Consider the following 9,335-nt stretch of genomic DNA (forward strand, 5'->3'; position numbering starts at 1 on the left):
GTTTTTCCTCAAATATTTGAATGACTTACTGCATTGACAATTAAAATATCTTAGCTTAAGTGCATCCATGCTAACATTTATCTGATATTTTAAGCGAAAAGGTGAAGAGTTAAGAAATTTGACACACTGGGCATTATTCACCATTGACTGAAATGGTTATATCATTATAGACTCAATGGAGTAATTATTTAATAATATTATTTTGAAATAACAAAACACACACAATCTTAACAATGAAATGTTACATTTATTACATTATTGTACTTTTTATTTCATATCATACATACATGTACATTTGATTTTATGCATAACATTTTGGATATGAAAGTTTAGCATTATAATCACTTGATGTAACAGCTATGTACACATCTATGTTATAAATGAAAAAACTATTAACACGTCCTGGTAATATATTTAATAAGCCATTTATAATAAATAAAGTAATCAGTGAACTATATCACAATTCATGAAGTTAAATAGATATCAATAAGTTAGGAAGGTTAATCTGTTATTTCAACATGATTTTTACACTATCACATAAAAACATGCGGTGTTGTGGATATAACAAAATGTTGGGCTTGTATTGAAGCCAAACATATATTCCACAATAAACAATAACATTTGTATGTATTTGCAAATGAATAATCAGCTAAAGCATGATAATTCTTAAATTCAAGCTAAATGATCTCATTTACATGAAAGAACTAGGTGCACACATTCAAATATACTTAGGTGACATAATTTCCTAAGGTGACAATTCAAAATTAAAGAGGAATGATAGTTAAGATCTGCTGAAATCTTCAATGTGTCACCGTGACCTTGAAAAATATGTCAAGGTCACCAAAAACAACAGTTATCCCTGCACCTTCTCTAGATGAAGTTTGGTGTCAAGTATGAAAAGAAATCCAGTGAACTGTTTTTGAGATTTATTATATGCTAAACAGTGAGAAAAGTGCTCATCACTACAGTGAGATATCGCTTTTCTCATCACTGTGAAAATATCACAAAGAGGATGATGTAACCTGAACATCAGCCGTTGCTAAGTGACAGTGCAACAATGGTATGATGACATCAGAAACAGCTAAAGTGGACCATTTTCCATCAATGAAGCATATAATAAGCAATAAAATACCCTCTATATCTCGCTGACTTTAATAAAGTGTTAGCTCCCTTGTAATCGTGAAATGGTGAAACCTGACTGGGAACTTTCTCATACCATTTTGACTGACTGACTGACTGAGTTTGGTTTTACGCCAAAAATTGGGCTTCACACATTGTACCCATGGGGGGATTCGAACCCGGGTCTTCGGCGTGGCGAGCCAATGCTTTAACCATTAGGCTACCCCACCGCCCCCATACCATTTTGTACCTAGGTACCAAATATGAAAAGAATCTAGTTAATGGTTCCAGAAATATTCCAATTTGTTTGTATGAACGGACGGATGGAGAGAACCTAATACCCTCCACTTCATGCTAAACTCGCGGTGGGGGGTTAAAATATCTGTTAAGATAATCGAATTCTACAGTGTAAAGCACTGAACTAAAAGAAATACAGGTCATCTTGAAACAACAAAGTTTGATCAAACTGTTACTTTGGAAAGGTAGTGAGATAGAGAATTTACAATCTTCTGAGAGCTTGTTACCCTGAATTTGTTCTGGTACTTTTCAGCAAACACATTGGATAATCCAATATCTCCCTGTCTCTTGTAAACTACTTTCAAGTGGTCAAAGCACTAGAGGCTATCTTTCTGGCCATATTTGTAGATAAAACCTTTTCACACACAAGGTGTTGAAGGCTTGGAAGATTAGCTTTTATAGCTTTAGACGGTGCCAAGGAGTCTGTACAGTACTTCACACAAAAAGTAGATTGGGTCTTTGCATCAAGAGAAGCATGACAAGCTGAGTACAGCTGTGGCTGTGACAATGACAAGGCATCTGACAAGGCATCTGACAAGGCACCATGTGCAACATAGTCACTCCCCACAATATTGTAAAACAACTCAACCTGAGCGTATGAATTAAGTCCAGGATTTGTCAATTTGAAAAGCTGAAGTGTATCTAGAAAACCATGTACATGATTTGAAAATTGTGGTATGTAATCAATGGCAAGTAATGCATTGAAAAGTAATGGACAATCATATAACTTGATATTGTGCCTAACCAGAACATTGCCTTCACTTTTGCTAAGAAAAGAAATCAGGTCTCCAATAGCCGTCTTTAAAGATACAGGATAAACTTCTTCACCGTAGTGAAACATCCTTCTCCCCTCAACACGTATGCCAGTGACCTGTGCAGCAGCTGGAGTAATCTGTACCTCGGGTACAACGTAGCGGTTGAATCGTTCTTCACCCAGGACTGCAGCTAACTGTGTCACATGAGATGTTCTCGCTATAAGAAAATAAAGCAAGACATAAGAAGGCATTCATATAAAAAAGTACTTCCTTTTATAGATGTTAAGCAACCCCCCTACCCCCACCCTTGTATTATTGATTACACAAATAATGCCAGAACACTTATTAGATATTTAGATCAAATATATATATTTATAGAGCACAATTTTAAACATTCAGGTATACATGCATTGTGAGTCTAACTTTTGCAGGGTAGTAAATTCAAGATCTTAATATTCAAATATATCTTACAATGCATAGTGTCCTCGTCAGGATAAAAGTCAACAGATATTTTTTATATCCGTTGGGGTCATATGCGGGTATCGATGCAAATTAGAGAGATCAAATGCCTCAACTTCCATTCAAAATCATTATGAAGTCACTCTATTGAATATTTGAAACGCCAAGCAAAGTGTATCAAAATTATTAAACATGGTAAAACATAGCATCTATCAAAATTTAAAATATCTCCAAATGGGTTCTTGCTTCTATAATCTATCATTCACCTGTGTTTCTCTGAAATGCATTAATGTGCACATTTCAGGGCATTTTCTATCAGCTACATAATGTTGCAGGTCATTTAGTGGTAATAGAAAAGAAGAACGACATGGTACGATAAAGATGTTATCGCACAAGTGTATTTTGGGATGGTAAATAGTATTTATTCCTAATGCTAGGTATTTACCATCCCAAACCTGATTCGTGCGATAATCTCTATTTCCATTTCACATATAGTTTTACATACCTAAGTAGGGACCGCAGACCAAATTTTTAAATATAAGGGATATTTTTTTGCCTATTTTTTTTAGGTCTAGTAACCACTGAGAAGTAAAGCAATGATGTTACTTTTACAAAAATGTATGTGCTTTAGCCTACAGAGGTCCCCCCAAGCGGAACCGCTGACGTCACCCATTTTCGCATTTTTAAGAACAATTTTGGCCACTCAACTGCTCCAAGGAAATATATGTTTTCATGGAAAAAACTGTTCCAGTCTGTTGAGTAGATGTTGTTGCATATTTCCCCAAAGTTTCCTTTGAAAATATTCATAATTTTTTTATCTACTGGTATGTGTTTGCATGGAAATATCGTTGTGAGACAAAAACAGAGACAATATCAAGTCAAAAAATCATGTTTATTATCATATTATATTTTCTTCTAAGCAATTATGCATATAGTATCACTGAATGTTGTCACGTTTAGTTCAGAATACAATTTCTTCATCCTGTTCATGTGTATTTACATGCATTCAAGAACCAAAGTAAATTTTTTATCATGTTGCTTTTACTAAGGTTTTCGGCAAAAACTACTTCTCAAAATTCCTCTTTACCATTGTGTAAACTTCAAAATGAAATTATATTAATATAACACTCATTTGATTCTTGAAAATTATTTTTAAAGATAATAAAAATCTGAGCAAATATTTAAAATATTCAAAAACCATAATGATTGCTTGTTGTATATTCAAGTCGCAGTTCTGTCTTGAATCCAGTAAATAGTTCATATCCATAATCCAAATATATTACATGATTTGACACTTCTGTTCAGAGTATACTTGAAATGAAGCCTCACACAAAGAGGATCATACACATAAAAACGTTCTTTTCAGTCACTTCATTGTCTAACTATCTTTCAGTTTCATCACTGGTCCTGGATGTTTCCCATCTGTTTCAGAAATACGTGAAGAAAATACTTGAGTGTATAATAAAACATATAGACAAGACAGTTGGCATCACATCAGCACCGCTAAGACCAAATACATCAGCTTAGAATCATTGTGAAAATGATATTGACAAATACGTTTCAGAGTTTGAAACAGTTCAAATGAATTTTATCTTGATGCATTGTGTCATTTGCTGTGTTCTTCAAACCCATGTGTTTCCAGTATCTAGCTACACTTTGTAATACATGTTATCATAAACAGTCATAGCAATTCTTTGTAAAAATATTTTACTATGTCGTAGGTACCACGATTTTACAATCCACTACGACTCCACGTGGAGAGGAGTCGTATTACATACTTTCAACAGTTGCCACATTCGTCATGTGTTGCATATTATATGTAATAAATTGAGAGAGAGAGAAGAGAGAGAGAGAGAAAAGACACCGATTCTAAAAAATTCTTCATTTTCCTTACTAGATATATGCATTTTACGACACCATAACGGAGCTTTTAAATGTATCTTTTTACGATTGTGAATTGTGGTGGTCCGATTAATTGAAATAATCAAAGATTGGTTGCAATGGCTAAACGACCAAGCAATTGATGATGTTTTCTCAGAAGCGAACACAAACAATTCTGGAACACTTGTTTGCATTAACAATATTTTTCACAAGGTTGGTTTTGTCTGTTACATTTCATAAGCACTACAAGTTCGTTCCTCATCATGATTGAATTCTGTGCAATGTACAAAATAAACCCAAAGAACTACATGTTTTTTCTAGATTTTTTGTGCATTAAAACATTAAAGCACACAGTCAGGAAGATTTGATAAATGACGAAAACCAATTATTTTCGATGATTGATCGGTTGTAATGAATCAATCATCAATTATGAGATTTAACCAATTCCCAGTATTAATTGTGAATAGGTTATTGACATGTTATCATAGACAGTCATAACAAGTTCTCATATTTATCTTCCACAGTATTTTCTTCGAGATGAGGCATTCTTCAACCCTTGTAGCAGGAATCTCTAAAACACAACGAGTTCAATACAATATATAACATATGTATGTAATATAATACATTAATATATGTGCATTCTTAGCAGCCAAACACTTGACAGTTCAGAAAAAACCTAAAGCACATAAGAGAAGATTAACTCTTTAAAGATTCAATTGTCATCTGACATTAAACATACATGCCCCCATCCCATTACCCTACAATAAATGGCTATCACTTAATTTTTGTTCAGTTTTTGTTTGTATATAAAAATGAAATTTTCATACATGCAGTAACCATTTATTAAAAACGCTTTCATTAATTTTTATGTAGATAAATCTCGGTTTAAATACTAAACCTCTATGCAATACATAACATTTCACAATTTATTAATGATCCTTCCATCATCATGATCATACATTCAATCTGGTTTTCAATAAATATAAAAGTCAGCTTTAAGTGAACACAGTAAAAACACATTTTTATACACACAAGTGTTACCACTATTTCAACACACTAAAATGAACATGTAATGAGCCTTGTCTTTGCTAAGACACGGGGATTGTTTACATGCATATAGTTTGAAAAATATCTTAATCATGTTACCATGGTTACTAAATTGCAATTTGTAAACACAAAAAGAGTGACAACTTCCTGTTCTTGCTCAAATACGATATAACCACAACAATAAAAATGTTCTATGATCAGGAGAATCCAGGAAACGTGATATACAAAGACGTTAGTTATAAAAACTTTCGTTGTGAAAAAATAGCTGAATATCTGCGTCGACTTTACCTGCTTCATGTCAGGAGCAGATAACTCTAAATGACCAAGGTACGCGATTCGCGGCAATGACACAAGAAAAGTTTAAGGTCTCATTTCAATAAGTTATATGCTTCCTAAAAATACCAAACTTTTTGTGCATGTACAGTAATGATTATATTAAGCGTATTTGCCCATACTTCAAGAAAATAAATATTTTTACAATATTTGGCATACGTTTAAAAAAAGAGCAAAGTTCAACTTACCGTCGTTTTTTCATCTTTCGTGGTCAGATGCTAGTTTTGCAAAATACGCGCACTTGAACATGTGTACGACGCGACACCATAAAAAAAAAAATCGCATACATTTGGTCAAAATATGCGTACTTGGACCTTAAACGTCGGCCTGTCCGTGACCCAAAATCGTCCGCAATTCTAAAAATAACGACACTAGCGCCCCTAGCGGCGGCTGCGGTCGCTACCATGAATGACAACGCACGGTTTCCTCCGTGTGACAGAAGTTGAGGTCAGGTTTCAGAAAACTCGCACAATAGTCGTGATCTACTTTCACGGAAGCACACATTTCCTTCACCCTCCATCTGTCTTTCTGTCGCTTGGATACTTCTTCAAGACGGTGCTTTTGCTTCTTTGATTTGAAACCATGTTTCAAGCGTGCCATCACTACCAGGCTACGGTCGTCGCTATTTACAAACAACGCTACCGGAAGCGATATTTTGCTTTGCAGCAGTCGTGACATAACCATTAGATTTCGATCTGTAAGTGTTTAGTATATTTATTGCGATGTAAAAAGTCCATAATTACGCCTATAGACTCTATCGAATAAAATTATTAGTGAGTATTATTTATTGTGGTTGTCGTTAATCTTTGCCGAATACGTCTGTTTGAGTTGCGCAGAAGTTCAAAACGTGACCAGCGAACATCCTTAAGTACACAAAAAGTTGCATTTACCTTAGCGTATAAATGTCCTCACCACGTTTACGTTTATATTATGACTATCAAATTTTAGGGTATCCCCATACTATTTGTTTGCATATATCAAGACAACCCTTGAAAATCAGGGTAAGAAATGAGTGAGTGAGTGAGTTAGTTTAGTTTTACGCCTCACTCAGCAATATTCTAGCTATATGGCGGCGGTTGTAAATAATCGAGTCTGGACCAGACAATCCAGTGATCAATAGCATGAGCAACTGGGAACCGGTGAAGAAATGATCCCATGCACCTTTGCTAGTCGAAACTGGCAACTTAGGGTTGGTGTGGTCAAGCCCAGCGACAAAGTTTGATAACCTGGTTTTATAATCCCATGCAAAATTCCATCAATGGATGTTCTGGTCCAGATGTGTTTATTGTACAGTACTTTAGATACAATCTGCAAAATCTGTTTCTTGTTATAGTTTCAGGTTTGACATATTTGACGTTACTTCAAATATTTATTTCGATTAAAAAAACTCAAATTGAGCTGGGTCATGGTTTCAGATGTGGACTTGTTTCAAAAGGCTTTAGAAAGTTGACTACCACAATATTACTGGGAGAGTTTCGGGACATGCCAACGTTTTCTATTTCTCTGGCTGGCTGTCAGTGTTCAGATGAAACTTCTGCCGTCCTGCTGTTGTTTCTCGCAGTGTGTCAGTATAAAGCACGTGAATTTAGTGCAGCACGTGCACTACACTTACCCCCGACACACAGCCTATAAGTTTCCTCTATGGCACTTCTTTATTTCCAAAATGTACTCGCACGCACCGAAACATTACACAGGTAGCGTCCGCTAAACAGTCAGCCAGAACTGAAATCTGGCCGCATATTGGAGCGTCGCTCTCAGCCGTCCCTGTCCAGCTCACAGAGTTCAAGTACAGAGGGCGTGACGTCATCATCGCCAGTTCTGACGTCATAGGTTTCCAGGCGGCTGTACGTCTTGCCGCCAGTGTTCTAGAGAAAGGGTCGGGTCGGGTTGGGGCGGGTCGGGTCGGGTCGGGTCAGGGTATCATAGTATTTTTGCATGACAACGTTCATTTCGTGTGTACTAATGCTAGGGCTAAAATTATGATTTTTAGTGTTTTTTGACCCAATATCTGGTTTTACCAGAAAGTGTCCACGCGAATATTTCCGCATCATGTCTATTATTATTATATAGGTCTTCAGGTTTAATTTGATATATAGATCATGTATGCCTCTCAATTTCATCAAATCTTCTCCCAAAATGGGTTTGTTTCCTGCCCTGTGAGGAGATATAAGAGAAAAGATACCAAATCTGCGAATTTGAAAATATTTGTTTTATCCCAAAATGTTATTGAAAGTAAACCATCCCTGTATTCGGGTCAACCAATACACAATACCTCACAAGTCACGTTGATCCACTTTCAGAACGCAGTCCGATGCTGGTGATAGGACAAGGGTCGTGGAAATAACGACACAGTTCAAAAGGCTGTCAAGTAAACAAAACAACTGTGGCTGGACAGCGGGCATCTCTCTTCACTGTAACCACCCAATTAATGTCTACAGTGTATTTATGTGTGGAATCCAGGTACTTGGACGGAGAGAGACTTTGTTTCTGACTATGCTATACTGAAACAAGATACCAATACATTATCACATTTAATACACAAATATACAACTGCCATATTAAACAACGCATCAGTGACACAATGTATATAGTGTGCAACATTGTCCGACATTATCCAGAGCTAAACGGCAATCATGCGAAATGGGTTTTATTCAACACACCAGTATAACAAGTTTGCAACGTTCTTGGCAACCTGTATCAATGTTGCAATGTCACAACCTCACGAACGTTCGCTTTGCAGCAGATAGCAGGATATCAGTGCTGTGTAGCAACCCACTATGTAATAACAACGCACTATGTAATAAAATTTTCAGAGTCCAAAAACATTTGGGACTTAGGCGATTTTATTACATAACGGGTTATTACAAACTGCGTTACACCAGTAGCAACCCACTATGTAATAACGACGCACTAAGTACTAAAATTTTCAGAGTCCAAAAACATTTCGGACTTAGGCGATTTTATTACAAAGCGAGTTGGTACTTTTGCCTAAGGCTGGAAAATGACTGAAAATCAAAGTTGAAGATATTCCTTCTGGTGAGGACAATATGTGTTCTACACCCTTAATTAAGTGTAAACTTCAGCTTAAACCCGTTCCATCACATGAACTGTTGATATTTCTGAGTTTTCTGATGGTTTATTACAAAACGCGTTGGTATTACATACCGGGTTGAGTAGCGAAATGTAATAAGATTTTGCACATCTTAACGCATTATGTAATAAAATCTTCTAAGTCCAAAACAGTTTCGGACTTAGGCGATTTTATTACAAAGCGAGATGGTACATTTGCCTAAGGCTGGAAAATGACTGAAAATCAAAGTTGAAGATATTCCTTCCGGTGAGGACAATATGTGTTCTACACCCTTAATTAAGTGTAAACTTCAGCTTAAACCCGTTCCATCATATGAACTGTTGATATTTCGGAGTTTTCTGATGGTTTATTAC

General features: G+C 35.9%; 1 long non-coding RNA gene across 1 annotated transcript; it reads right to left on the reverse strand.

Moving 5' to 3' along the window:
• Positions 1 to 3,538: 3,538 nt before the first annotated feature.
• Positions 3,539 to 6,298, reverse strand: LOC124271121. The gene is made up of 2 exons (XR_006896949.1): positions 6,080 to 6,298; positions 3,539 to 5,082 (listed from the first exon to the last, which is right to left on the reverse strand). It is a non-coding gene; the product is annotated as an uncharacterized LOC124271121 (long non-coding RNA).
• Positions 6,299 to 9,335: the final 3,037 nt, after the last annotated feature.

Source organism: Haliotis rubra, unplaced genomic scaffold (assembly GCF_003918875.1).
Source record: "Haliotis rubra isolate DU_JTF1 unplaced genomic scaffold, ASM391887v1 Scf1575, whole genome shotgun sequence".
Taxonomy (NCBI): Eukaryota; Metazoa; Mollusca; class Gastropoda; order Lepetellida; family Haliotidae; genus Haliotis; species Haliotis rubra.